Source organism: Monopterus albus, unplaced genomic scaffold (genome assembly GCF_001952655.1).
Source record: "Monopterus albus unplaced genomic scaffold, M_albus_1.0 scaffold65.1, whole genome shotgun sequence".
Taxonomy (NCBI): Eukaryota; Metazoa; Chordata; class Actinopteri; order Synbranchiformes; family Synbranchidae; genus Monopterus; species Monopterus albus.
In genome coordinates, this window is record NW_018127945.1 from 760,579 (window position 1) to 769,982 (window position 9,404).

The window sequence follows — 9,404 nt, forward strand, 5'->3', positions numbered from 1 at the left end:
TAAGAAAGGAAGTGGATATCTGTGAGCAGCAGTATGGCTTCATGCCCAGAAAGAGCACTACTGATGCAATTTTTGCTCTGAGAATGTTAATGGAGAAGTATAGAGATGGTTGGAAGGAGCTGCATTGTGTCCTTGTGGATTTAGAGAAAGTGTACGACAGAGTGCCGAGAGAGGAGCTATGGTACTGTATGAGGATGTCAGGAGTGGCCGAGAAGTACGTCAGAGTAGTTCAGGATACGTATGAGAGGAGTACGACAGTAGTAAGGTCAGGCAAAGGAGTTCAAGGTGGAAGTGGGACTACATCAAGGATCGGCTTTGAGTCCCTTCTTGTTTGCTGTGGTGATGGACAGGTTGACAGATGAGGTCAGACAGAAATCTTTATGGACAATGATGTTTGCGGATGACATTGTGATCTGTAGTGAGAGCAGAGAGCAGGTGGAGGAACACCTGGAAAGGTGGAGGTCTGCTCTGGAAAGAAGAGGAATGAAAGTCAGTCGTGGTAAGACAGAATACATGTGTATGAACGAGAGGGAGGGAAGTGGAACAGTGAGGTTACAGGGGGCTGAGGTCAAGAAGGTGCAGGAGTTTAAGTATTTGGGGTCAACAGTCCAGTGTGATGGGGAGTGTAGGAAAGAGGTGAAGAGGCGAGTGCAGGCAGGTTGGAGTGGGTGGAGAAAGGTGTCAGGAGTGTTGTGTGACAGAAGAGTGGCAGCAAGAATCAAAGGAAAGGTGTACAAGACAGTAGTGAGACCAGCTATGCTGTATGGGTTAGAGACTGTAGCAGTGAGGAAAAGACAAGAGGCAGAGATGGAGGTAGCAGAGATGAGGATGTTGAGGTTCTCTTTAGGAGTGACCAGGATGGACAGGATTAGGAATGAGCACATCAGAGGGACAGCTCAGGTCAGCTGTTTTGGGGACAAGGTCAGAGAGGCAAGATTGAGATGGTTTGGACATGTGCAGAGGAGGGATAGTGGTTATATTGGTAGAAGGATGTTGGAGATGGAGCTGCCAGGCAAGAGGTCAAGAGGAAGGCCAAAAAGGAGATATATGGATGTGCTAAAAGAGGACACGAAGTTAATTGGTGTGAGAGTAGAGGATGCCGAGGATAGAGTTAGGTGGAAACAGATGATTCACTACATAAGAAAATGAGTGGGTGTGCAAATTACAATGAGTGGACTCGACCTCCTTAAGGGTTGTTCGGATGGCGGGTGCATAGACACCTGTCATACTCTGCATTGACTCAATCCCCAAAGAGTAATACAAACTAAGCCAAATCATCCCAGATAAAAACTCGAGGCTCATTGTACTGGCCAGCAACATATTTATGCAAGAGACCAGCAAATCCCTAACGATCATCGTGTCTAAACAGCTGCTTTCATCCCAAATGCTGGGTGACTCTAGCTTGGACTGAGCTGAGTGTTTTGTTTGCACCATCTGCTACCGCACCACCAGGTTTACGTAAATAGGTGCACACAGACCACAGTCAGCAGGAGAACTAGAGTAATTATGCTGGGTGTCAGTTAACTAAAACGGGTGTAAATGGCTGAAAAAAGTTGAATCATTTTTTGTAACGTGCTGTTGTCATGCATGACCTGCCTGTCTTCTGCATGTTTTTCATTAACTATGCATGTGAGCACACAATGTAAAAGACAACAAAACGGTTACAAAGAAAGAGTCACTGAAATGTATTAAATGGCAGCTAGAATATTTTATCTTTTTGACCAGAGTATTAAAAAACATGCCTCTCAGAGATAAAAAAACAAAAACAAATGCAGGTGGGGAAAAACACATTTGCATTTGAGTGTGATTTGCACCTGTCCTGTTATGATTTAATCCCCGGATTTGATAACCATGCTGTGAAAAATCAAATCTAATTGTGGTAGATTAGCAGAACATCAGCTGACTGCGGCTGGAGTGAGTCCAGGCCTGCACAGTGATCAGATTCTAGCAGCGGCGGAAGATATTACAGTGGGTGCTGCTGCATATCAAGATACAGTAGGAGCGCGACACCTGTTACACTGCTGTCACTGGCATTTGTCAAAGCTTTGACACAAGTGATTAATGTACATCAACAGATTTTCTATATGATGCTCATAGTATAACTTATTTCACTTGACATTGTCCAAGCTGGTGGGTTAGTTTTCAGAATAAAAACATCCACATGTCATAAAGATACCCTTTAAAACAGAGAGAAATCAGAAAACTAATGCTGTCAATTACTGTAATAGACCCATTAACTCATATTTGTAAATTAAACTACAGCTAGTGTGGTGCACCTAAAGATATGTCACCACATTGTTTTCAGTTAATTTATTATTTCAAACAAAAACGTTTGTACAACATAGTTTTGTGTTTGTACAGTCAACGGCAGACACTGCTATTTTTTTGAACACACCCCTTTCAACTAATTGCCCAATTGCACAGCCTTAAGAGCGTGCATATCATGAATGCTGGGTCTTGTTTGCTTTCTGAGAATCTACTGCACCTACTGGTAACTTGCTTGCCATGTAGCAATAAAAAATATACTAAAAACCTGGATTATTCTGGTTAGTCACATTGTACTGCTATTATTTTGAACAATACTGTATATGGCGATGTTTCTTACCGCCCTTTCCTAAACATTTTGTTCCTAGAATTTGTGTATTAAAAGTACAAGCTCAGCTGTAGGTGATGATTGTGTTGCTATGCAGAAAAGGATGATTTCCTTGTAAGGTGTTAAGACGTGTGACCTTCAGTTGCATCCAGTTTCATCTTTTGTACACACTCCTTGTCTTCCTGTCTGGTAAGGGATTATAAAAACACAGACCCTGTCTGATTGTTTGAGCCTCGACTGATAGACTGTACCATCTAGCACTCGTCATTTGTATGCTCCTCTTTTGCAGAGAATAAAAGATTCAAAGACAAATCCTCTTCTCCAAACTTCACGGTTTTTTTTTTTTGTTTTTTTTTTACTTTCCAACTCTCATCTGAGTTCTTGGTTTGATTCTGATCTGATTCTTATGGTCACTTTCTCAGATTACACATGAATTCTTGCTGTGATTTGGGTGAGTGATAGGATAGACTACACATCCATCCATTATCTACAGTATACCACTTGTCCTGTTGATGGTTACAGCTGGAGCTGATCTCAGCTAAGACTGAGTGAGAGGCGGGGTACACCAGTCTAACACAGGACTGACAATCACATACGATTGAGCAATTTAGAGTCACCAGTCAACCTTAAGCTGCATGTCTTTGGACTGTGGGAGGAAGCCAGAGTACCCGGAGAGAACCCACACAGGCACAGAGAGAACATGCAAACTCTGCACAGAAAGGCCTGACCACCACACCACCATGTCACCTCTTTTCCAAACCAGTACTGTGAAAAGTGGGGCAGCTGTGGATGAGTAGAGCAATTCAACTTCTAGCAGGGTTGGTGGTTCGATCCCCAGTCTCTCCAGTCAACATGTCAAAGTGTCCCTGGCTAGACACTGAACTCCACATTGCTCCTAGTGACTCTGGCTTCCTCCCACAGTCCTGCGTGGCTGCTGTGTGAATGGGTAGCAGCATCTGTAAAGCACTTTCTCCAGTAAAAAAGAAAAGGGTTATATGATAAACTATAACTGATGAAGATCCAGCTATTATAAACTTTTTGTTCAACGCACAGCCTTAAAAATTCACACTGGGGAAAAAAAAAACCCTACCAAACCCCAGCAAATATTCAGATTACCATTTTGAGCCATACAATAGTGAAAATCACACCGATTAGCCCTTTAACCTGAGTAAGGATTTCATGTGTGGCTGCTGCTTTCTGAGAAGCACTTAAGAACAGAGCAACTGGTGTGGAGAATGAATAGATGCTCTGTTCATTTGAGGCAGCTGCGCTGGCTCCAAGCTTAGCTGAATACTCAATGCTAAATCTCCCCCCACATCCTGAAGATGCACAGACACACCTCAGAGTGACACACACATGCCCCAGTGTGTCCACTTGCACACATTAGTGCAAAGACTCAGTCACACCCACTTTTCAAATGATCAAAAAAATATGGAAATGCAAACAAACACAGTGGCAGAGGCACCCACACACACACACACACACACACACACACTGTTGGTTTTAAACCAATAGTTTCGCACAGCAATTTCTGTTTGATGATATACTGATATTTTGACAGAGTGATCACTGAAGCTGACAGGATTATATCATGTGGCTCAGAAGCACGTAACATGTTGAGTGTCACTTCAGTGGAGGAGCTGTTTATGGTTTGCCAAATCACATAACAGCATTTGTCTCTCTGTGTCTGTGTGTTTGTGTGTGCTGGCAGCAGAGTAATGTCTTCACAATGAAATACTCAGCATTGAAAAAACTACACAAACCCTGTTTGCATGCAAAAAATAAAAAAAACCAAACAGAGTGAAGCAGCATGGGAGCGTTTTCAAAAGCAACTGCACACTCATCTCCTCTTTGCAATGACATGTCAGCATCAACATCATCATTTAGAGTCCAGCTCCAGGTAATTTTTATTCATTTAATTGGATCACTTTCATTGGTCAAGGACACACAAGGAATTTGTCTCCATTATATCCTAAAAAAAAACTTAGAAAAAAAAAACTGGACCAGATTTCTAGGTCGAAGATGTTTCACCTCTCATCCGAGAGGCTTCTGTCCCCAGAACTGAAGAAGCCTCTCGGATGAGAGGTGAAACATCTTTGACCTAGAAATCTAGTCCCGTTGATTTTTTTCAGTTTACTATGACCTGGATGACTGAGAATCTGCACAAACAACACACTGACTTGCAAATTATATCCTGTCTTTTAACATAATCAGTCAATTGATCATTTGAAAATAAAATAGTTTCTTTCACCCTTTCACATTCAGAATTGTGAATGAATCATGTCCTCTTTTTTGTGGCTCTGGGAAATCAAGGCTGTAAATGCTCAAGTCATAGTTCACTGATGCTATTATTAACAGCCAACTGGATCCAGTTCAGGTCAGATGAAATCATATCTAAATGTGCTGTGCTGATGATGTACTGATGTGGACAATGCTGGTCACAACTGATTTCCCTTTGTAGCCCCATTGGCAATTAAAACTTCAGTCTTCTTGAATAACTCTCTACAAGCTTTACACACCTGGATCTGGGCTGTTTATCCCATTCTTCCTGACAGTTTTTCTCAAGATTCGTCAAATTAGATCAGAAGGACGACGTGCTTTGTCTGTGCCTTTTAAAATCACAAAAAAAAAAAAAAGAAAATTATGGTATTGTTAAGTTTAAACTTCCATTTGAGTAGGTTTAAAAAAAGATAATGGTGAAACATTAGCTTTGTAAATAGCTGTCAATGTTTTCTGGGACAGTGGCTGACTGAACTCCCCACTTCAAACATAACTTTATCTTGCTTATTCACCACCTGCTTGCTCAACTGTCTTTTTCTGTATAAAATCTCAGTTTATGATCGAGCTGCATGTCAGTGAAGGGGATGTGTTGATGGTTTTGAGAGATGCTTATAGGCAATTTCGAAATATTACAATATTGTTACAGCTAGCCGTCAGCTAGCCTCGTTAAGCCCGTTTATAAATGCGGTGCTCAGGGCAGAGTTATTCCACCCCGCGTCAGCTGCTAAAATACGAAAATCAATAGCGAATTTGGCCACACTGCGTGTCTGGCGGAGGGCAAGCAGGCGCCTCACTGCATTACTGGCACAGTCGAGGTGGTCGAACACCGCCCACAATTCATCCTGAAAGTGATCAGTGCCGAGAGGACCTGGTTGAGACAAATGAGCCTCAGCCCAGGCTTTTCCTCTTAGGAGGTTAAATATATAGGCCCGTTTAGCCAAGTCCACCATGAACGCGCTCTGCTCAAAGACTATGGCACATTGAAATAAAAAACCCCAGCACTTATCTAATTCCCCAGCGATGGGCTCTGGATCTGGAATACGATTGTCACCTGACAGATGTTGATTAGCGGTGGAGGCAGATCGTGACACTTGGTCGGTTAATTTAAAAACCTGCTGGGCAGTGGCATGCGATTGTTCGAGACCAAAGCGCTGGCACTGTTCTAGGTGTTCTAAACGAGCCTTGAACAAACGCAGCTCTTGGGCTGAGGAGCCTGGGTCCGAGCCTGCTGGGTCCATGTTGGCCAGATGATACTTGTGGTATACAGGTTCATGTGAACATGCATTGTAAACCTTTGCATATGGCAGCTGTTAGGTAATTTCTTAGTTAGATAGATATTCAGAGATTTGTTGTCTAGAAATGTTTAGTGGAGACAGGATGTCTAGCTCAGGCTGTTAAATGCTCAGTTATTCTGATGTGCTTGCAGACTGCATCTAGGCCAAGGCTAATTAAATCAGACAAAGGCTGCAGGCAGGGAGGATTGTTATTATTAACTGTAATGCTAATCATACTGGCATATCAGGTGACGTCACGGTTTGACGTGCCTGGGTAGAATGGGCTAGCCCAACCAAGGGATTAATATTGTATAGGTTTTTTGGTTCAGGGTCTTTCATCTTCCAAGCTGCCTGCGCGCAGGTTTGGTGGTGGGAGAGATCTGGACGTGTAATGTTAATTTTACCTGTGAATAAACCAGTGCGGTTATTTTTTATAAAATCTAAAGTGGTCTACTTCGTCTTTTTGTGAGTTCCTGGTTTAAAAGAGCTGGAAGGAGCTTTGTACAAAAACAGAGCCTATAATTGGTGCCGTTTTGACCCGTGGACCAGACGAACTCTGCAGACGACGGGGCCCACTATCCTGGACAAGCGGTCCTGATCCAACAGCGCCGGTTGGGACCGGATTCGGCTGAAAAAAATCGACATCCAGTTCTGAATTCGACTGGTATCGTTGCCCTGCCTGAGTTGGAGAAGCTGTCCGGTACCACACATCAACTGTGCCCGGGCATAAACGAAAGGTAAGCGGAACCTCTTTACACATAAAATCCGCAAACATTGAATTTTTCAAAATCAAAGTTGATGTGTGCCCCGGCAGTCTCCAACATTCCAAATTGGATCCAAAAATAGTAAGGTTAAATGAAAAAAAAAAACACATATTACTCTTTGTGTTTAACTACTGTGCTGGTTTGTGTTCATGTCACACGTACAGTTAACTGAAGCACGTCACACATAGTCCCACTGTTTTGAGGGAAAGTAAATGAGCACCGTTGAGTACAGAGTTTGAGACCAATAAAGACACGTAAAACTTGCATTTAGTAGGCGAGTTCCTGCTAATTCACATAATTTGCCTCTAATATTGCCCCAGTTCTTTTTCATTTTGCTCCCCCTGAAAATACCGGGTGAGTGAGACCTCTCGCCTGAAATATACGATCTTTGATAAATCCCACATGACTCCATACGGTGTAGGGACAGAAATTTATATGTAATGTGGGGTGGGTAACTGTACAACAGGCTAATTAAAATGTTGTTCCACAAGTGTATCACTGTAAGCAACAGGTTTATATGTGAGAATTCCTTGTGGAAATAAATGTGCCTTGTACAGATGTGTATTACTGGGGCTGGGCATAGATTACTGGGAAAAGTGTATTAGTGTAGGGTGACTGTTTGTCCTGTTGAGATAAAACGTGATATCTGACTTGGGAATCAACCCCCAGAAAGACTGCGCGGGAAAAATTAGTTTTCCCGTAGAAGCTTCAGTCTTTAAATCAGTGTCAACGGTCCAAGAGACTCTCAGAAAGGACAGCGTCACGTGTTGCATTTTAATTTTTTCATGTTGGCTGACTGTGATGTTATTCAGGTTTGGAAAGCAGGCACATTAGGTGCCATCTTGTACAAATTGGTGAACAAATGGCTTGGAACATTGTCTCCAAGCCGACATGAAACAGAGAAAATTAATTGGACTAGTCAAATGTGTGACCAGGGTTTTTTTGACGCCTATGACTAGCTCCCCCAGCAGAGGGAGCTGTAGCACTGTGGCTTATACAAGCTAGTGTAAAAACTAACAAAGCACGTCTTGCTCACAACTCAGCTAATTTCTTGCAAAAACACAAAACAGGGGCCAAACTTCAGAAACGTGAAAAATTTCTCCAAAACTGTGTCACTTTTCTTGCTGAATTTGAGAAACTGCAGAAAGCAACAGCCGTTGTTGAGACAGTCAGTAAGCCGAATTCCAGTGACGCACAGACACATGCGACTTCTGCTCCTCCTCTCTATGAGGAGGAAGCCAGCAAACCCACAGACTTTCAAAATAATGTTCAACATCAAATGCCACTGCGCGCTTCCACAGAAAATGAAAACAGTGGCACTTCATTAGTGGTCATCAAAGGAGGTATTTTAAAAACAGCAAATTTTCCAGGAAAAGAGGAAGACTGGACTAGGGCTCAAGAGTACCTAGACATTGTAGTGGTTAAAAATAAATCAGATTCCAGAAGAACTATGCCATAGAACAGTATGTACTTCATATATGGACATTATCTGTACTTATTTGAACTGAGTGGCTCTGGTTCATTAAGTACATGTGAGTTGGGCATGTGATCTGGCAAACAGGAACTAGATGCTTCCTGTTTTCGAAATCCATCTCAGGGTGTTGTCTCCCAAAACTGAAGACAGGAAGTTAGGTTTAGAAATAGACGCAACAGCATAAGGGAGGGATGAACACACAACATACACAGCTGCATCGAGACGACATCACATCAAATGCCGCTTCTTCAAACAGACACAGGCACATACAGTGACGTATACTCCTTTCACTTTACAGGACATGACAGCTATTAAAGGTCAGCTCCCACCGTTAGACGAAGGTGGGGCACCATGGATCAGAGCCTTTCTCACTGCATGCGCTGGCTCTCTGCCAGCTCTCGGTGACTTCAGGCGAATCTTCACGGCATGTAGCTCCTTAGCTATGCTCCAAGAAATTGAGATTTTAGCTAACACAGACAGAGACGGTGATGCAGTCCCACTTCATGTTGTCATACAAGATCTTTGGCCCGTAATCAGAATGAAATATCCACTGCAAGCTCCGACTGGCAAGCTCGCACATATTCCAGTGCAGAAGGGAGAGACAGGCACTCAGTATATGCTGAGAGTGAGGGAACTTTGGCATAATTACAGCGGTGAAGACCCCAGAGAGGTCCGCAGTGTTGGTGTACTGTTTAGAAGTGCGGTCGAGGCGTCTTTATCTGACAGAATTCAGCAGTGGCTCAAGCAAGTAATTGGCCTCCAGGCAATGCCATATGACCAATGGTCAGCCCACATTGTACAATATGTGGACAATGACAAAAAGGACAGAGAAAAGGAGGAACGTGAAATTGCATCCTTACAAGCACAGCTCACTAAAGCACAACTTATAGACATGTTAGATAAAGTTAACAGTAATAATACTGCTGTTAACCAGATGGTTGCAGCAGGACCTCCACAGCAATCTGCAAATTCATCTGCTTTGGTGCACAACGTCCATACACCTGCACCTGCACAGACAT